The sequence below is a fragment of the Thamnophis elegans genome, chromosome 15 (assembly GCF_009769535.1).
Source record: "Thamnophis elegans isolate rThaEle1 chromosome 15, rThaEle1.pri, whole genome shotgun sequence".
Classification (NCBI taxonomy): domain Eukaryota; kingdom Metazoa; phylum Chordata; class Lepidosauria; order Squamata; family Colubridae; genus Thamnophis; species Thamnophis elegans.
Window position 1 is genome coordinate 2,297,846 of NC_045555.1, and position 22,048 is coordinate 2,319,893.

Below are 22,048 nucleotides of genomic sequence, written 5' to 3' on the forward strand. Positions count from 1 at the left end.
AGGGTTCATCCTCAAATCCCACCGTAAGGGTTGACCAGGAAACGTCAGCCTCCCTCAAGAGTGGGTGGAGTGAGTACGGGTACTTTTCACAACTGCGGGAATCCGGCAAGGGTCTTTGGGGAGCTAAAGTTAAAGGTTCCCCTTGCGCATACGTGCTGGTCGTTCCCGACTCTAGGGGGCGGTGCTCATCTCCGTTTCAAAGCCAAAGAGCCAGCGCTGTCCGAAGATGTCTCCGTGGTCATGTGGCCGGCATGACTCAACTCCCGAAGCCGCATCAAACGCTGTCACCTTCCCACCAAAGGTGGTTCCTATTTTTCTACTTGCATTTTTTAACGTGCTTTCAAACTTCTAGGTTGGCAGAAGCTGGGACAAGTCATGGGAGCTCACTCCGTTATGCAGCGCTAGGGATTCGAACCGCCGAACTGCCGACCTTTTTGATCGATAAGCTCAGCATCTTAGCCCCTAAGCCACCACATTGGGAGCTAAATGGCTCCCCAAATTTGGGGCTTCCCAAATTTGAGGCATTTCTAGAGCCTCTCTGGCTCAGAAGCCCAACTGAAGCATGACTGAAGTCTCAACCTATAGCTAGCATCACAATGTTTCCCATCATTAAGTGAAACATAGGTCAATGGAGTTTCTGCCCCATCTTACCACCTGCCCGGCCTCCGGTGTTAAAAGTCGATCGGCGCAGTTGATAAGTTACTAAACCGGTCGCTAAGCGGATATGCCTTCCCCATGTGCTTGGCTTGTGGGAAGGTTGCAAAAGGGGGAAATCACGTGCCCCCCGCGGGGACACTGCCACCGTCCTAAGTACAAGTCAGTTCCAAGCATTTGAATTCCGATCGCGCGATCGTGGGGATTCTGCAGAAGGTCGTTAAGGGTTGAAAAATGGATCCGAGTTGCTTTCCACCCCCCCCAGTTCCCGTCGTAACTTTGAACGGCCACTAAATGAATCTCTGTCAATCTAAAACCACCTCTTATTGTTGGACCTTATACACCAAGTTTCCTTTTCCCCCCCCCCCACCCCCAGAAGTGCGCAGTCCAATTCTTCTTCTTTGGACCTCCTGAAGACAAAGATTCTTCAAACTTTTAAAAAAAGAAATGAAACGCTTATCAAAGCAGCCGAGAAAAAACGTTATTGTCTTACCTCATCTCAACTTTGCTCTCTGTGTCTCTCTCTCTCTTTCTATCTCTCTGTCTCTCTCTCTGTCTCCGTCTCTCTTTCTCTCTCTCTCCCTCTCTTTCTCTCTCTCTCCCTCTCTCTCTCCCTCTCTCTTTCTCTCTCTCTCCCTCTCTCTCTCCCTCCCTCTCTCTTTCTCTCTGCTCTCTCTCTCTCTCTCTCTGTCTATCCTCTATCCTCTCCTCTCCTCCTCTCTCTTTCTCTCTGTCTCTCTCTCTCTCTCTCTCTCTCTCTCTCTCTCTCTCTCTCTCTCTCGCCTCTTCCCTGCAGAGAGAAAGAAGGTAACAGGTTTAAAACAAAAGACTCCCAGCTCGGCGAAGTTCCTCTTGTCCCCAGCTTAAGGCGAACAGGGAAACAGGCAAAGCATTGGTAAAAGTCAAGTTAGGCGAGCAAGAAACGGCATGCATGAAATACCGAATCGACGAGACATCTCGGCGGGTTGCTGTCTCCATGCTCTCGTTTGCTATCGAATCCGGAGCAAAGGAAGAGAGACAGACAGACAGAGACAGAGACAGAGAGAAAGAGTCAGAGAAAGAGAGTGAGAAAGTCAGAGAGAGAGAGACACACAGAGAGAGACAGAAAGAGAGACACACACACAGAGTGAGAGAAAGAGTGAGAGAGACAGAAAGAAAAAGTCAGAGAGACACACACACAGAGAGAAAGAGTCAGAGAGAGAGACAGAGAAAGTGAGAGAGAGACAGAAAGAGAGTCAGAGAGAGAGAGACAGACAGAGAGAGTGAGACAGAAAGAGAGAGAGACATACAGTGAGAGAGTGAGAGACAGAAAGAAAGAAAGAAAGAGTCAGAGAGAGACACACAGAGAAAGAGAAAGACAGAGAGAGAGACAGAGAAAGAGAGCGAAAGAGAGTGAGAGACAGAGAGAGAGTGAGACAGAGAGAGAGTCAGAGAGAGAGAGAAACAGAGAGAGACAGAGAGAAAGAGAGAGTGAGAGACAGAAAGAGAGTCAGAGAGAGAGAGAAACAGAGAGAGACAGAGAGAAAGAGAGAGTGAGAGACAGAGAGACAGAGAGTGAGAGAGACAGAAGGAGAGTCAGAGACACACAGAGATACACAGAGAGACAGAGAGAGAAAAAGAGAGATTGAGAGACAGAAAGAGTCAGAGAGAGAGACAAAGAGAGAGTGTGAGAGAAAGAGAGAGTGAGAGAGAGACAGAGAGAGAAAGAGAAAGTGACAGAAGGAGAGTCAGAGACACAGAGAAAGAGAGACAGAGAGTGAGAGAGACAGAAAGAGAGTCAGAGAGACAGAGACAGAGAGAGACACACAGACACACACACACACACAGAGGGAGAGAGGGAGACAGAGAGAGTCAGAGAGAGACACACACAGAGAGAAACAGAGAGAAAAAGAGAGAGAGAGAGACAGAAAGAGAGTTAGAGACACAGAGAGAGAGAGACAGAGAGAAAAAGAGAGAGAGAGAGAGACAGAGAGTTAGAGACACAGAGAGAGAGACAGAGAGAGGCAGAAGTTAAATGCTGTTACAACCTCCAAAAGCTGCAGAACTCTTCCTGTAGGAGCTTGTTGGAAGTTGCCCAACTCGCTTTCCCTTCAAAGCCAGGAAGAAGCCTTAGTCCTACAAAACTTAGGAGTCTGAGGAAGAGGAGGAGGAAGAAGAGGAGGAGGAGAAGGAGGAAGAAGAGTGGGAAAAGCAGGGAGGGAGCGTACCTCGAGGTTCCCAACTCTCTCGCCTCTCCCCTTCGACAGCTGCAACGTCTCTTGCCTTCCCCCCCCTCTCCCCAAACCTCCCGACTGCCTGCCCAGTTACTCCCATACAGAAACCTCCAAAAGGCACAGCCCCTCCCAGGCGCGCACGCTTTACATAATGACGGGGCCTGGAGATTACAGAGCGGGCTGGCCGTTTTCAGCCTCAGCTCCAAGGTAACAAGTTCAAAGGGAGGAGAGCGAGCCAGTGAGAGGCAGGGGAAACCCGCTGGCTTAAGACGGACTGGTGGGTGTGTTTAAAACAAAAAAGCCCAACCTGTTCCCAGTTTGAAAACATAAATCAATCCATTTATTGCTGTGTTTTGCCGCACTCCCTGGTTTCCCCACCTTCTCTTGAACAGACGCTGATAGGGAAAGCTCTGTTCAAACGCAATTTACCTGCCCAACGCAGGTTAATCATTAGCAAGCAAGTCGACTGCATCTCTTCTGGCTTCCGGGATGCCTCATCCTGTACCTGTTGCAGGGCAGGTAGTGGGCCAAAGTCTCCAAATCCGTCAGAGAGAGAAAAAGAGGGGGCAGTAAGAGAAGGTGGTTGGACTAAATGGCCTCCAGGGTCCCTTCCAGCTCTAGGGAGTCTAGGATTCCACACCAAGGCTTCATCTATTTTGCACACGATGGAAATCTTTGGTAGGTCTGAGCCCAGACGTGGTCTGGACCTCAACTTTGGATAATCAGGGGTGAAATCGAACAGTTTCTGAAGAACTGGTCACGGAAATTTTGAGTAGTTCAGAGAACCGGTAGGGGAAATTTTGAGTAGTTCGGAGAACCGGTAGCGAAAATTTTGAATAGTTCGGAGAACCGGTAGTGGAAATTTTGAGTAGTTCAGAGAACTGGTAGTGGAAGTTTTGAGTAGTTCAGAGAACCGGTAGTGGAAATTTTGAGTAGTTCGGAGAACCGGCAGCAGAAATTTTGAGTAGTTCGGAGAACCGGCAGCAGAAATTTTGAGTAGTTCGGAGAACCGGTAGCGGAAATTTTGAGTAGTTTGGAGAACTGGTAGTGGAAATTTTGAGTAGTTCAGAGAACTGGTAGTGGAAATTTTGAGTAGTTCAGAGAACCGGTAGCGGAAATTTTGAGTAGTTCAGAGAACCGGTAGTGGAAATTTTGAGTAGTTCAGAGAACTGGTAGTGGAAATTTTGAGTAGTTCGGAGATCCAGTAGCGGAAATTTTGAGTAGTTCAGAGAACCAGCAGCAGAAATTTTGAGTAGTTCAGAGAACCGGTAGCAGAAATTTTGAGTAGTTCAGAGAACCGGTAGCGGAAATTTTGAGCAGTTCGGAGATCCAGTAGCAGAAATTTTGAGTAGTTCGAAGAATCTGCAAATGCCACCTCTGGCTGGCCCCAGAGTGGTGTGGGAATGGAGATTTTGCGGTATCCTTCCCCTGCCACACCCACCCTGCCACGCCCACAGAACCGGTAGTAAAAAAAAAAATGAATTTCACCACTGGCCAGCGTGCTCTAGTGATGGGAATGATAACACGGCAGTGTAAATTTCTCAACTGTAAGGGGTGTAAACTACCCACCAGGGTTGCCTTATAGGGGAGACGGGTGTCGTAAAGGCTCCATGAAATAAATAAATAGTAAAAAGTGTAGACTTGGGATCAGGTTTCATCGCTTTAAAAAAAAAAACAGATTTCTTTTATGCATTTCAGAGTTTCTCCCACTGACAGCTGAAAATCCATGGCGTGGCAAAACACACATGGTCCAAATTTCACTTGGCTTAGGTTCCCCTCGCACGTATGTGCTAGTCGTTCCCAACTCTAGGGGGCGGTGCTCATCTCAAAGCCGAAGAGCCAGCGCTGTCCGAAGACGTCTCCGTGGTCATGTGGCCGGCATGACTCAATGCCAAAGGTGCACGGAACACTGTTTCCTTCCCACCAAAGGTGGTCCCTATTTTCCTGCTTGCATTTTTTACATGCTTTCGAACTGCTGGGTTGGCAGAAGCTGGGACAAGTCACGGGAGCTCACTCCGTTACGCGGCGCTAGGGATTCGAAGTGCCAACCTTCCTGATCAACAGGCTCAGTGTCTTAGCCAATGAGCTACCACGTCCCTCACTTGACTTAATAGGTTCCACCACAAAACCGCGGTGGACAAAAGCGCGCTCGACGAAAGCCCGTACGTGACATCATCACAGCGCGACAAAAACATCGCGCTGTGATCGATAAATGTAAAAATAAAGCGAAAACCTTACCCTAACCCCCCCAAACCTAACCCTAAACCTAACCCTAAACCTAACCCTTAACCTAACCCTAAATCTAACCCTAAACCTAACCCTTAACCTAACGCTAAACCTAACGCTAACCCTTAACCTATCGCTAAACGTAACCCTAACGCTCTAAACCTAACCCTAATCCTTAACCTAACCCTAACCCTAACCCTAACCCTAACCCTTACCTTTATGTGAATCGGCTTGCTTTAATTTTATTTTTATTTCAATTTTTAATTTTTTTCGTCGCGCTGTGATGACGTCAAATGCGCGCTTTCGTTGAGCGCGCTTTTGTGGACCGCGGTTTTGACGGGTCACGGACTTAATAGTGCCAAGAAAACCAGTGTTGTATATCTGGGGGAAGAGGATTGAAGTGGTCAGTCCTGGATGAGTTTTTTTTAAACTCATCCAGACCTGGCCACTTCAATCTTCTCCCCTCCCCACCCCCCTATCCCAAACATTTTGATCATGTGTGCAGAAGAATGCTGCCATAAGTGTTACATAAGTGATGACATTGTGGCTTCAAACAGTCCATTAAATGAACTGTTGTTAAGCCGAGGACCACAATTTAAAGGAAAATGATGACCACCTGGATAAAAACGAAAATCACACCAATAACGTCCAAGTTTATCTCTTTCCACCCGAGTTCCCTGCAACACACATTCCAGATACGAAGAGAGAGGCAGGGAAGCACGAGTGGTGTGTGTACGTTGCGCTTCGTGGATTGCCTACGGAAAAATCTGTTTAGGAAAAGTTGAAAGGGCACTGAACCATATGAATGCGGCTGAACAATACTGAGAATACTGTACAATATTGTACCGCAAAACTCAAGAGATCACCAGGAAAAAGAACAATGCTCTTTTATTCCCCCAAGTTTCCCCACGCATTTTCTTCTGCAGGCAGTGTCTTGCCTACCAAACGTCGGCTGTGAATTCTTAGAATTTCATTCTAAATTCCAACGTAAAACCCCGGGGCAGTCGAGGGAATACCGTGCTGGAGAAGGTATGATTTCTCAGAACTGTATATAAAGTACGGTGATATCTCGGTACTCCTCGTTCGCTGGTGGCAGGAGCTGCGATGAGTAGCAAAAACACCCAAGTACCCGAGTACCAAATGAATTTTTCCCACGAGGAATAATGGGCCAAGGTGGCGCAGTGGTTAAATGCAGCACTGCAGGCTACTGCTAGATCAGCAGTTCAGCGGTTCAAATCTCACCGGCTCAGGGTTGACTCAGCCTTCCATCCTTCCGAGGTGGGTAAAATGAGGACCCAGATTGTTGGGGGCAACATGCTGACTCTCTGTAAACTGCTTAGAGAGGCCTGAAAGGCCTATGAAGCGGTATATAAGTCTACTGCTATATTGCTATATTGCTAATAATGAGAGTGAATCACGAGAAAAGCTGACAAGTTCTAGCTCGCGCGTCGCGTACCAAACAAACGACGAGTACCGGGACCAAATTTTGTATCAAAATGCGTCGAATACCAGACCCGATGAGTTTCAAAGCAGTTGAGTACCAACGTACCACTGTACAGAGGATTTTGTTATTTTTCTGTTCAATCCGATACACCTGATCTTAATTCTTTGATGATTGGTCAAGCTCTGCAGGAGAAGGTTGGACTTTCAGTCATAGATTTAACCTCAATCTATATATATAAAAGGCAAATACCACTCATTCATCACGAAATCTCTAGAACCGTAAAGCCTACAAACTTGAAATTTGGCACGCATGTTCCTCTTGGCTTCTAAGTGCTCGTTAAGAAAGGATTTGTCCGTTGTATCATTGTATTTCTTATACAGTAATTAACACGCACTGATGCTAGGGAGTTCTACTCCCCCTCCCCGCCTGAAAAGAACTCTGTTCTGACTTCCAGTTGCCTCACATTCCGTTACCTCAGTTCCAAGTGGCAGACGTTGCACTTCTTCCCTCAGGAGCGGTCTGGGGCTCTTTACAGTACTAAACATCGGTACCTCACCAAAATGTCTACGCCTTCCACCTATGGAACTGCTTCCGGAATCAAGGCGGCAGAAACAATATTCCCTTATGTGTTTCAATCACCGACCACCACTGAGCCAACAGATTGAACCGGATTTCCCCTGCATTTCCTGATCACATAGTTTCAACGGGTATCCAGATGTATACATACATACTAAACATCATATGAGATCTTGAGTTTAAAAGGATTCTGCAGAATTAGCCATGCGAAGTTCTCCACCCTCTTTAGAAGTGATAAAATTAAAGAGGAGGAGACATTTCGCACTGTCTCCTTTGCGACAAGAGCACCTCTCCTAAACTGGTTTAAAAGATATCATTTTCTCAGGAAATAACTCATCCTAGTGGAATGGATCCAGGGAATGCTCAGTCAAAAGTCCTCCTCCTCCTCCTCCTCCTCCTGAGCTAATTTCACTATCTGGAAATAGGAAACCAAGTTCCAGACACAACTACGGATCCAGCCAATATTTTTTTTTTTAATCTTAATCAACTCCAAGTTCAACAAGGCTGAAAAGCTCGTAAGAATTTGGCAAGGCTAATCCTAATAAATTGGCTCTTAGGCTGTGCATCTGTCAATCCACTTGAGTTGGAGGAGAAGGGGGGGAAAAAACCCCTCTATCAGCATCAGTTTCTCTCGCTTTCTATTTTTTTCCAGTCTGGAATCGCATTGCCTTTCACCCACTTTTCACATCTGGTAGTTGCACATTTTTAAGGCCGCGCAAAAAAATGTGTCTTGTCTTTGGAGCTTGGTTTTTAATGTGCTGGGGTTTTTTTCCCCCGCAAGCAACTTTCTCTCATGTGCTACATTCTTAGGTTTCGATGTGCACTAACGTGTTATAGTGGTGTTACATTTTTCTCGAATTTAAACTCTTTTCTACGCATCCTTTTTCAACTGGAACACTGAGCGTCTGAAGCCCACTCCTCATTAAGGTCTGTTTTATTCCCATTTTGGTTCAAGGAGAAGGAAGACAATCGGCTGTAAGATTCACACAATGTACTGCCAAATCCCCATCCATCCACCTGGCATTCCCCATCGTTGGCGTTGCTGCCATCGTAAAGCTACGAAGCGTGGGTTGTTAGCAGAGGTGGCATTCAGCCGGTAGCGGAAATTGCCGGTGAACCTGCCACCATTCCCCCGCCCCGGCTCCATGCTGTCCTGTTTGAGGCTGTGTGCATGCGCGGAAGGCGTGCGTGCAAGCAAAGTGCATGCATGGAAGGCCGGGTGCATGCGCGGAGGAGACGCGTGCACCCACGAAGTAGGTGCCCGGGCGGGGCTAACAGGTGGTAACAAAATGTGAAACCCACAGCTGGTTGTTAGCTACCGCAGCTGATTCACAGACACAAACACACACAAAAAAAAACTACTGTATTTTTCGGAGTATAAGACGCACCAATTTTGAAGAGGAAAATTTTTTTAAAAAAGTTTTTTTGCACTCTGCAGGCCTCCCAAATAATCTGCACGCCTCATTTTTTGTGAAAAACAAAATGCAGAGAATTTGAGGGGCCTGCAAAGGGCTCCTGGGGGCTGGGGGGGGGGGCAAAAACAAGCAAAAAATGGTCCATTATTCACGAAAACGGGCCTATTTTTTTGCCAAAAACAGGCTTTGGAAGGCTTGTAGAGTGCTCCTGGGGGCTGGGGGGGCAAAAAAGTCCCCTTTTTGGCTCATTTTTGCCCTCCCCAGCCCCCAGGAGCACTCCACAAGTCTCCCAAACCCTCTGCACGTCCATTTCTGCAAAGGGGGAGAGAGGTTTCAGGAGGCCAAAAATGCTGTATTCGGTATATAAGACACGCCCAGATTTTCACCCTTTTGGGGTGGGTGGGAAAGGTGCATCTTATACTCCGAAAAATACGGTAAGTCCAAATCAACACGACGCACTCTTAAGGCTCGGTCCCACGCACGAAGCCACAATTGCAGGCTGCAACAGACCATGATTCGATGCCAGACGAAAAGGTGTGTTTCAACTTGGCTGCCGTTTAGAAATGACCTGGAAGTTGGCGGCTCAGGTCAAGCAGCGTTGATTACTGTCGCCGATTCTTTTCTTTTTTCCTCCCCTCGCTTCTTTGTGAGCTCGGAGGGGTTGGGACTCAAATATGGGAAGTCTCTCCCTGGCTCCCAGCTCATCCTGAAGCTCTGAAGCAGCCGCCAGGTTGGCCCCTCTGGCTCAGTTTCAAACTCTGCCAAATGGGGCCAATGAGTAATTGTTTTTTACTCACTTGATTTTGCAGACGGTGGAGGATGTGGTTAAGGAACACCCTGAGCCCTGGACCTGTTTTTTTGTACCTTCAAAAGCCAACTTTTAATCACACCTTGCACCTTGGTTGAAAACAGTCTCCAAAAGTGCGAGGAGACAACATCTGCAATGCCCCCGCAGGGCTCCCCGTTCCAATCCCTTGGCACCATCCGGATTCACCAGTGATGGAGTAGCCCAGTGGTGGGATTCAAATAATTTAACAACCGGTTCTCTGCCCTGATAGCCAGCTGGGTAGGCGGGGCTCAGCGGTCACGTGACTGGGTGGGTGTGGCCAACTCAACATCACTCCCGTCGATGGGCGCTTCACCTTAACTCTTACAATGTCATCATGGTTAACCGGAGAGGCAGTTTCTGTAAGCAGGGCAACAAAGATGAGGCTAGAAACAACACCAGAATGTTTCCTTCCTGCCTTCCTTACAGGATTAGCCCTGTAAAGTGGGGAAAAACAAAAGGAGATTTCTTCCAGCAACCGGTTCTCCGAACTGCTTAGAAAGTTACCGACCGGTTCTCCCGAATCAGTGCGAACCGGCTGAATCCCACCACTGGAGTAGCCACAACTTCTGGAGGCCAGGAGTTCCACTGATTAATTGTTCTCACGGCCAGGAAGTTTTCTCCTTAGTTACAGGATGGATCCTTCTCTGATTTAACGCCTACAATTCCCCAGCCCGCATCCTTTAAGATGGCTGAATGTAGAATCTTAGGGCTAGAAGGGACCTTGGAGGTCTTCTAGTCCAACCCACGCCCGCCTGCTTAGGCAGGAGACGCGACACCATTTCAGGCAAATGGCTGTCCAATCTCTTCTCCTTTTTTCCCCCTTTAAGTCGAAACTATCTAATACATCTTATTCTTTTAACTCTTAACCTACAAGCTTTAAACTTCAATATTGCATTGAGCTCCCTCCGCCCAAACTACCTTAGAATAAATTATAAAATTATAGAATAATTTTTTTGTATAAACATACTTTTTAACATAGTTTTTCTTTAAACCGACACATTTTCTTTTACTGTCTCTTAATATACATTTTCAATACGTTTTGAGTACTTTAAGAGTTGCTTAAGTATTATAAGGTAAAAGTAAAGGTTCCCCTTGCACATATATGCTAGTCATTCCCGACTCTAGGGGGCAGTGCTCATCTCCGTTTCAAAGCCGAAGAGCCAGCACTGTCCAAAGACGTCTCCGTGGTCATGTGGCCGGCATGACTCAATGCCCGAAGGCGCATGGAACGCTGTTCCCTTCCCACCAAAGGTGGTCCCTATTTTTCCATTTGCATTTTTACGTGCTTTCGAACGGCTAGGTCGGCAGAAGCTGGGACAAGTCACGGGAGCTCGCTCCATTACGCGGCACTAGGGATTCGAACCCCCAAACTGCCGACTGATCGACAAGCTCAGCATCTTAGCCACTGAGCCACCGCGTCCCTCTCTAGGCAGGAGACCTTAAACCATTTCAGGCAAATGGCTCCCCAGTCTCTTCTCTTTTTTTATTTTAAGTCGAAACTATCTAATACATCTTATTCTTTTAACTTTAACATACGAGCTTTAAACTTAGATATTGCATTGAGCTCCCCTCCGTCCAAACTACCCTTATAGAATAATAATTATTTTTATATAAACATACTTTTTAACATAGAGTTTTTCTTTAAACTGATACCTCATTTTCTTTTACTTTCTCTTAATGGAAAGTGTCAGGGGTTGCCACAAAGAAGAGGGAGTCAAGCTATTCTCCAAGGCACCTGAGGGTAGAACAAGAAACAATGGGTGGAAACTAATCAAGGAGAGAAGCAACTTAGAACTGAGGAGAAATTTCCTGACAGTGAGAACAATTAATCAGTGGAACAGAAGTTGCCTCCAGAAGTTGTGAATGCCCCAACACTGGAAGTCTTTAAGAAGATGTTGGATAGCCATTTGTCTGAAGCGGTATAGGGTTTCCTGCCTAGGCAGGGGTTGGACTAGAAGACCTCCAATGTCCCTTCCAACTCTGCTATTGTATTGTATTAAGGTAATTCTCAAATACATTTTCAGTAAGTTCTACCTACTTTAAGAGTTGCATTATATATATATATATATATATATATATATATATATATATATATATATATATATATATATATATATATATATATATATATATATTAGATTTTTTACAACCCCTGGTAAGCCCCAATTATGGGAGGAAGCTAACTGCTTTCATCATCTGTCCTTCGGCTCGTCACAAGAGTCCATCACGACAGAAACCCAATATTTTTACTGTTGCCTTTGTTATATTTGTGTTTTTTTTTTAAATTTGTGCTGATAAATAAATAAAGGGAGACTAGTATAGATCTATTTCAAGCTATTTAGCTCTCATCAGCTAGCCATACCCTTACTGGGATTTGAACCTGGGCTATATTGCACACTAGGCATACTAGGCAGAGATCTTAGCCATTAGGCCACAGGCTCTTATCTGTTTATCAGCGAAGCCAGGGTGGAAGGTATCTATGTGTTTTTTTTAAATTTGTGCTGATAAATAAATAAATAGAAACTAATCAAGGAGATTAGTTTCTATGTATGTATGTATGTATGTATGTATGTATGTATGTATGTATATATACATACATACATACATACACATATACATACATACATACACACACACACATTTGCAAATTTTCAATTCAGCTGCAAAAAAAATTACATCCCGATTCCAGTTAACTCCTTACTTTAAATCACTCCTGGCTGCCAGTCTCTTCTTAAAAACCTCCAGTGATAAAAGCACCCACAACTTCTGGAGGCAAGCTGTTCCACTGGTTAATTGTTTTCACCATCAGGAAAGTTCTCCTTAGTTCTAGGTTGCTTCTCTCCTTGATTAGTTTCCACCCATTGCTTCTTGTTCTGCCCTCTGGTGCTTTGGAGAATAGTTCGACTCCCTCTTCTTTGGGGCAGCCCCTGAGATATTGGAAGACTCCCATCATGTCTCCCCTGGTCCTTCTTTTCATTCAACTAGACATCCCCAGTTCCTGCAACCGTTCTTCATATGTTTTAGTCTCCAGTCCCCTAATCCTCTTTGTTGCTCTTCTCTGCACTCTTTCTAGAGTCTTTTTTTTTTAAATGCTGGATTAAGGGAAAGGAGATTTAGGTTCCTGAGGCCATTGGCACCTCCAGAGGTGACTTTGGGACAATCCCCCACTCGTTCTCGGTCCAACCTGCCAATCAAAATAGAAAAAAGTTGTGCTGTGCTTGTGTTAGCTGGAACTCAGATACAAAAGGCAGGAAACAAATCCAAGAAGCACTTTTTATTTTAATGATGCTGTCTCCAAGATTGTGCAGCGCACACTTCTGACTTCGCCGGCAGGGATTCGCACAGTGGGTTTTGAGGTGTGTGTGTGTGTGTGTGTGTGTGTGTGTGTGTGTGTGTACATCACAGATAATTAAAAGTCAGTTAACCGGGTTTGCCCCTACTGGCGTGGTTCTTTATTTTGGCTGCACAAGGCCTGGGGTCCAGGGTTCGAGGACTGCATTCGTATCTATCTTTTGTGATTCAAAATCCTATGCTATTTTTTTTCCCCTTTCTTCTGCAGCCCTCAAGCCATTGTTAGGTTGGTAGCGGAAATTCTCAGAAAACGAAGCGGTTCAGAACTTGGGATTTGAGGCAGGCCACTGCCACCTAGTGAGATATTTATATATTTTGGAAGGAAGGTTAGCAAATTGTCTGCGGAAATTCTTCCATCATCCAAGTCACGGTTTCCCTCCCTTCAAAAAAAGACTTCCTTGGTGGGTTTTCTTTGAAAACATTTCGCTTCTCGGTAATTTCCCACTTGTGCACCTAAATGAGGGGAGTGGGATTCTGAAACTGGAGGGCAAGTCCCGAACACAACTCCCCCCAGAAGATATCCACAGATAACCGAGCTTTTGATAGGTGGGTGAGTTTCGTGGTTTGAAATGAAAAGGGGCTTCAGGCCTGCCGCTCTTTCTACGGTGGGAAAATGGGAGGTGGGTATTATATGGAGTTGGGTGATAGGTAGCCATAACAACATCCTTCTTAGAAACTCAAGGTCAGCTTTGTCTTTGCACCTGGATGAATCTGGATGGGAGAAATCTGTCTTCGTGGCAGTGTTTTTCAACTTGACAACTTTAAGATGCCTTTAGAAATTGTAGGCGCTCCATCACTGGAGGCTTTTAACAACAGACTAGGGAGTCACTTGTCTGAAATAACAATAGCACTTAGACTTATATACAGCTTTACAGGGCTTCACAGCCCTCTCTAAGCGGTTTACAGAGTCAGCCTTTTGCCCGCAACAATCTGGGTCCTCATTTTACCCACCTCGGAAGGATGGAAGGCTGAGTCAACTTTTGAGTCTGATGGGAGTTGAACTGCTGGCAGTCAGCAGAGTCAGCCTACAATACTGCATTCTAACCACTGTGCCACTGTGGCTCCTTCCTCCCTCCCTCCCTTTGCAATAGCACAGACTTATATACCACTTCACAGTTCTTTACATCCCTCTCTAAGCGGTTTACAAAGTCAGCCTCTTGCCCGCAACAATCCGGGTCCTCATTTTACCCACCTCGGAAGGACGGAAGGAAGGCTAAGTCAACCTGGAGCCTGGTGAGATTCGAATTGCCAAATTGCAGGCAGCCGGCAGTCAGGAGAAGGAGCCTGCAGTACTGCACTCTAACCCCTGTGCCACAGAAGCTCCTAAATGGTATAGTTCTGCTTGAGCAGGGGGCTGGACTAGAAGACCTCCAAGGTCCCTTCCAGATTCTATTCTATTCCATTCCTCTATTAAATTCCATTCCAATATCTATTCTATTCTCTTTTCTATTCTGTTTTATATTCTATTCTGCATTCTATGTTCTGTTTTGTCCTATTCTAATTCTATTCTGTTCAAGACTTGCTGGCTAAGGAATTATGTGAGTTGCCAAGGTCAAGTAACACCGCTTTGGAGTTTCAAAACAAGGTATTTTTACAGAGAGGAAGGGCTAAATCCAACAGGGGTGCAGTGGCCTAGAGGTGGAGCTCTCACCTGGCAATCAGGAGGCTGTCAGTTCGATCCTAGGTAGAAGCAGATATTTCTCTCTCTGGGCACAATGAGAATATATCTGCTGGGGGAAAAAACTCCGCTCTGGCAACAGGAAGGGCATCGGGCCAGTAAAACCTTCAGCTCCATTTAGTTGCCCAGACTCCACCCTGGTGCAAGGGATTATGGGGTTGTTAAAAGAGGATGATGATGATGAAGTGCTACATCTGAAAAGGCATGCCGCTGCTTGATTGCGTTATAGCAGAACAGAGACTGGGTACTGCCCGCCTGGCAGCGTGAATTCTAGCTTCCCCCCCCCCAATGCCCCAATTATATTCAGTCTTGGGAGCATCAGACTGGTCTTCAATTGCTTGAATGAGCCTTTTTGTGGCCTCACATAAGGTCGAGGGGGAAGGATTTTGAAGACGCTTTCCTGGAAGTGAAGCGTGTCCCTTCCTACCTGCAACCGTTCAGGTCAACGGGGACCTCGTCGAAGCCAACAAATCGCCAACAGTTCGATGCAGTGTCTCTGATCTCATAGGACTCTGGGATTCGGCATGCATAAACGGAGGCTTTAAGGTGTGTGTGAGAAAGGTGATTTGTTAGCAACGCAGCTATTTGCGGATTATGCTGCTGACATAACAATCATCTTCCTCTTTGTGACTTTCGGCAGTGATTCACAGGCGGTGACAAACTGTTCTTCCCGAATTCCAGATGGATGCCAAAATGTATAGATAGAAGAAATTTCAGGCCAGGGTTGTCGAAGGGGGAAAAATGGTACATTCACAAGCTTGGCAGGGACTTTATTAGGTCTGACTGCATTACCGTATATATAAAACAAGGAGGGGACGTGATAGCAGGGTTCCGATATCTCAGGGGCTGCCCCAAAGAAGAGGGAGTCAAGCTATTCTCCAAGGCACCTGAAGGCAGGACAAGAAGCAAATGAGTGGGAAACTAATCCAGGAGAGAAGCAAACTGGAATTAAAAGAGAAATTTCCTGACACGGAACACAATTAATCAGTGGAACGACTTGCCTCCAGGAGTTGTGAATGCTCCAACATTGCTGGAGGTTTTTAAGAAGATGCTGAAGAACTGTTTGTGTGAAATGGTACAGAGTTTCCTGCCTAAGCAGGGGGTCAGACTAGAAGACCTCCAAGGTCCCTTCCAACTGTTATTCCACTCCGTTTGAAAACTACCTGGCAGGGGCAGCCTTTGAGAATTTGCTTTTTATCGGGAGCTATTTTGAACGATGCACAAGATTTTTTTTAAAAAAAAAAGAATTCCACAACTGGAAGGTATGGAATAGACACCCAATTTGGATTTCATTCCTTTTCTCCAACAACCAGCTCATGTTAGCTTTCCGACACTAAATCCCAACCCTTCAAATAACTCCTGTCTTCATACGACACGCCCGCTTCCTTCCCTCCCTCCTCCCCCCACACAGAAGGACGAGATGAAATCCATATACAGCCATACTTTGCTTGCATCTAAAAATCATACTGCATTCAGGTTTGGTCGCCACGATGTAGAAAAGATGTGGAGACTCTAGAAAGAGCGCAGAGAAGAGCCACAAAGAGGATTAGGGGACTGGAGGCTAAAACATAGGAAGAACGGTTGCAGGAACTGGGTATGTCTAGTTTAATAGAAAGAAGGACTGGGGGAGACATGATAGCAGTCTTCCAATATCTCAGGGGCTGCCCCAAAGAAGAGGGAGTCAAGCTATTCTCCAAGGCATCTGAGGGCAGGACAAGAAGCAATGGGTGGAAACTAATCAATGGAGAGAAGCAACTTAGAACTGAGGAGGAACTTCCTGACAGTGAGAACAATTAATCAGTGGAACAGAAGTTGCCTCCAGAAGTTATGAATGCCCCAACACTGGAAGTCTTTAAGAAGAGCCATTGGATAGCCATTTGTCTGATACGGTATAGGGTTTCCTGCCTAGGCAGGGGGTTGGACTAGAAGACCTCCAAGGTCCCTTCCAACTCTGCTATTGTATTGTATAATTAAACCAGTTCCCTGGGTTTGCATGACACTCTGAATTGCCAACTAAGGAACAATGCTTGACCATTTGAGGCGTCCTTGATGGTCTCTGAGCTTGGCTGTTTTCTTGCAGGCTTTTCATTACCCAACGGGCAGTGGTGAGTTCCGAATCAGCGTCCACCACTTGAATGCGTGCCGCTCAAGCATGCGTCCTTACCTCTTGCGAAGCCTCTGCGATGCTCCAGCTGCTCGGCGGAGCATCGCACAGGCGCTGTGTACATGCACCGAAGTGCCGAAGAGCTCAAATACACGTAAGGAGCTCGGGCGGGCGGGTGGGCCCTCCGGAGCACCGTACTGGAATGATACTTGGTGTTCCAGGAACACACCGGTACACTCGTACCGGGGCGAACCGCCTGCAACCCACCACTGCCAACGAGGCAACAACGTCAGTGCTATGATGATACTAGTTCTCAGTTGACCAGCTGTAATCGGTGGAACAGCTCCCTTCCTGGAGTTGTGGCTACTCCATCACAGGAGTTTTTCAAAAGTAGACGAGGCAACCCTTTGTGGCGTAAGGTTTACAGATTTACAGAATTGGAAGGGACCTTGTAGGTCACCAACCCCGCCCAAACAGGAGACCTCCTGAATTCAGCCCTATGATCCTTCATTCAATCCAAGTCTTTGCATTTTCTAAATTGGGAGGATCAGTTACCAGATGGCGACGTTAGAGTGGTGTGGTGGCCTCGAGGTAGAGCTCTCGCCTCACCTGTGAGTTCAATCCTAGGTAGAGGCAGATATTTATTCCTCCCTCTCTCTCTCTCTCTCTCTCTCTCTCTCTCTCTCTCTCTCTCTCTCTCCCTCCCTCCCTCCCTCCCTCCCTCCCTCCCTCCCTCCCTCTCTCGGCACATTGAAAATATATCTGCTGAACAAAACTCCATATTGGCGACAGGAAGGGAATCTGGCCATTAAAACGCTCTGCTAGCTCCATTTTGTTGCTCGGACTCCACCTGGCAAGGGATTATGGGGGTCGTTAAATGATGATGAGTTACTAGGAGATGACATTTTGCCTTGAATTGCACTGGACAAAGTTCTGAGTTTCTAAGAAGTTAGCAAAAGCACCCCCGAGTGCAATTTCTAACTGCCACATTGTGCTCACAATAGAAACACACACACACATACACACACCAGCAAAAACCTTGTTCTATACTTAATTACAAAGGCAATCCCTTTTCCCCCCAACGGTGACACGAACTCTTGTCGATGCAAGCGCTTCGCCTTGCTTTTTAATGTGAGGCTGAATAAAATTCTTTGGCGTTTCACAAGGAGAGGAGATGGGGAGGGAAAAACACACACGCACACACACCACTCCATTCACCAGCACTTAATTTCCATCTAATAAACATGCTGAGGACTGCAGCCTAAAACATAAAGGAATCCTATCCAGAGCCTGGGAGCACTAAAGGAAGCCTATTCATCGAGAGCGGGTTCTGTCAGTCGGTTTATTCTTTTCTTAGCTTCGGGAACAAGTTGTGCCTGGTGGATTTCTCTTTCTCTCTCTCTCTCCTTTGTCAAGTGTTCCTAGCATTTTAATTCTTTGGACACGCACTCCGATGTCTTACTGAGCTGAAGCGAGCCAGCCTCAGCTACCTTGCCTGAAAGAGTTTTGTGTTTGTTTTTTTTAAATTTGGTGCGGTTCCATTTTGCCCTTCAGCCAGGATGCAAAGATATCACCCAGCTTTTTAAAAAAAAATGCTTAAACCCTTCGGCTTTCTGCCACTTTGCCTGGATTGCTTCAAAACTCAAATTACTCATCTCGGGTATGTGAGAGTGATTTAACAGGCTTTTTCTTTCTTTCACTCTCGCTGAATAAAAAGGTAAGAAAGGAGGAGGAGGAGGACATAATTGCGAAGTGTGAATCAGCTGGGAAGGAATTAAATCAGCCTTGGGAAGAAACCCATAGAATTAACTAACCCGGGGGTTCTCCCCCCGCCCCCCCAAAAAAGAAAAAATAGTAAATTTCTGAGACTTGGTAAGGAGATCAGAAATTCTGCAGGCTATCCTTTTTGTCCATTCAAGAAATCTGACTTCCATTAGGGAAAAAAACTCCAAATCTCTAAATCAGGAGGGAAAAAAATGCATAATCACTCAATTGGTTTGAAGCTAATGTCTAAATCCTTTCTAAATTATGGATTTCAGAGTTTCTGCTCTGGCCGCCCCACTGACACTGAAAATCCATGGCGTGGCAAAACACACACGGTCCAAATTTCACTTGGCTTAGCTTCCCCTCGCACGTATGTGCTAGTTGTTCCAAACTCTAGGGGGCAGTGCTCATCTCCCTTTCAAAGCGGAAGAGCCAGCGCTGTCCGAAGAAGTCTCCGTGGTCATGTGGCCGGGATGACTCAACTCCCGAAGGCGCATCAAACGCTGTTCCCTTCCCACCAAAAGTGGTTCCTATTTTTCTACTTGCATTTTTTACGTGCTTTCGAACTGCTGGGTTGGCAGAAGCTAGGACAAGTCACGGGAGCTCACTCCGTTATGCGGCGCTAGGAATTCGAACCGCCGAACTACCGACCTTTCTGATCGACAAGCTCAGCGTCTTAGCCACTGAGCCATCACGTCCCTTCCGAATTGCAACCGCCTAAATCCTGTGCAGGGAGTCTCGTAGAGTCACAAACCAATTGAGCGAACTAATTGTCTCCTGCAAACTCCACTCCCCTTTCTCTCCTCTTTTATTCCCTCTGGGAGGGGCCATTCACCGTCCACCTGTGGCCTTACTCCCAAGTCGACCCCTGTTCTTTAGCTGTTCCCTTCCTCTGGCTTCTCTGTGCATGTGCACACTGGGAAGAGGCTCCAGCTGTTCTTCTGCCTCACTGATGTCTGACTGTGAAGGCAACAGATAACTGGCATATAGCCCTGGCCCCCTCTCTGCCTCCGACACAGAGCCCTCATCGGAGCCTTCCCCAGACTCCAGGACTGGCCCATCTTCCTCCCCAACCTCCTCACTGCCCGAATCTGCTGCCAGATGCACTGGTGGGTCACGACCAATACCAAGCAGAAATCTTACCCAAAATTTGAAGTAGAACAAGGCTTCTCCTCAGGCATCCCCACGCTCGACCTTGCTTCATATTTCAGGGCAATCAAAGATGTGCTTTTGTTATTCTTGTGTTTGTTTCTTTCTCCTCCTGCCGCTGATTTGTGTTGCTCTTCCATCACTGAGAAAAAGAAAGGCAAGCACCTTTTTCCAAATTAATTATCACTGTGAAAAGGTGGGAGGTGCTGTGTTGTGCCATTAATTCAGGGGGAAAATATAAAATGGGTTTAACTATCCTGTTAATTCAAAGTTATAGTGGCACTAAAAAAGTGACCAGTTTTCATACTTACGATCGTTGTAACATTTCCCAGGGTCATATGATTAAAGTTCAGACACTTGGCAACTGACTCATATTTATGACAGTTGCAGTCGTGTGTGTGTGTGTGTGTGTGCGCGTCTGTGTGACATGATCCCCTTTTTGCAACCTTCTGACAAGCAAAATCAATGCAGAAGCCCAATTCACTTAACAATTTGACTAATTTATCAACCACACTGATTAATTTAACATCCATGGCAAGGCCGGTCGTAAAATGAGCCAAACTCACTTAACAAATGTTTCACTTAGCAGCAGAAATTTTGGGCTCGGTTTTCGTCATAAGCCAAGGACTATCTGTAATCTTTAAACAAAAATTATTCATGGATCATTGAAGCGTTGCTATTAATACAATTGTCCAGCCCTTTTCTTTTTTAACCCATTGGGACGTTTCGTGAGCCCATTTAATGAATCAGTTTGGTGTAGTGATTAAGGTGGTGGTTTAGAAACCAGGAGATGCGAGTTCTAATCCCACCTTGGTCATGAAAGCCAGCTGGGTGATTTTGAGCAACTCTTTCTGCCCAACCCACCACACAGGTTTGTGGTTGTGGGGAAAAGAGGAGAGAAGGAAGGAGTGAAGGTATTCTTCAACTTACAGCCACAGTCGAAGCCAAAATTTCTGTTGCTAAGCGAGACATCTTGTTAAGAGATTTTCCCCCATTTTATGACCTTTTTGCCACGGTTGTTAAGTGAATCGCTCCATTGGCTTTGCCTGTCAGGTCACAAAAGGGGATCACCTGACCCCATAACACTGTGACGATTCAAAAATATGAAACCAGTTGCCAAACTTCTGAATTTTCCAATGTTAATATAAATAGTAACGGGGAGAGTGGACATTGTGTGTCTTTTTTATATTAAAATTCTCCACATAAATACCCATTAACTATTACTTTTGCTATTTGCTTATAATATATTGTCTTAATCATGTTTACTTCTCACCAAAATTCATATATTCTAACTGTCGTGTCATGAATGGCCAATTTACACTGTCAAAGGCTTTCTGTGCATCTAAAAAGATCAACGCCATTTGCTCTCCCAGGTGTGCTTCATAATATTCCAACGTGTCCAGAATAAATCTTACATTATTTTTAATTTGTCTTTTTTTGGTAGAAATCCATTTTGATCCGGGTGAAATAAATTCATTCAGAAATCTTTTTAATCTCTCTGCCATTCTCGATGCAAAATTTTTTATCATCTGCATTATCGGTCCTAAGTGTAAAAACCGGTCATAAGCCATTTTCCCCAGTGCTGTTGTAACTTCAGTCACTAAACGAACCGCTGTATGTCGAGGACCAACTGCATGACCTGTAATAAAAACAGGATTAAAAATCTAATCAATAAATAGTAAAGGAATAAAGGAAGGATAAAGGGAAATGCAAATAAGTACATCAGCTCAAGGTAGCTTCCATGGGGTTTTTAGCCCCCACAAGGACCCCATGAGGTCATCATGACTGCCAGGAAGCACCTCCACATAAATTCCCTTTTTTATGACTTTCCATAGGCGTGGTTGAACTCGAATCCAAGCCTCCCTATTCTTAAATTAACATTTTTAGCCCTTAACACCAAATTGGCTCTCAAAGCTGACTCAATTAACTCCATTTTGCTGGCTTCCCAGGTCCCTGAAGCCCAGATAAAGCAACATTCAACAAACCTGCATTCCCACTAACCAGGGTTAGTTGTTAACCCAGTTTAAAGCCTTCCACAAGCCCAACTCCAGGGAAAGGAGACAAAAGGCCTTCTGCTTCAACCTGCCTCTTATAATTATCCCAAAAAGGGTAAAAATGACAGCCCCCCCCCCCCACCTTGGCAGCCATTTTTTTAGAGGCCCCAAATGAATAAACACTCAAAACACTTCCATAAATAAGTTTGGAGGGAAAAGGACATCCCACATTTCTGCCGTACTGGTGAAACTTCGCCACCTTGTCGCTCTTAAATTTCCTCCCTTTCTAATTTTATTTTCTTCGCATTGACCCACGTCGCGCCTCCTCCGCCTCGCGTAGGGCTTAAATTGGCGGGAAATTTTCTAGTTGCCATGGCAATGAAGAGAACGCGCGAGTGCGCAGGCGCCTAGCTAAAAGGGAATCATTTCGTGAGTTAGGCTGAAGAGGGCGCCCTTTTCTTTAAAGGCGACGGCTGCGCGTTCTGATTACGTTATTTATCACTATAGATTTACGAAAATAATAGAATAGAACAATTTCTATAAATACATTCCGAGTTCACTCAGATAATTTTTTTTTGTTACCAACGCAGAGTTTTCGCGCTGAGATTAGAAAACTGGTCTGTACATTATGAGGATTATATGTAATCTAAA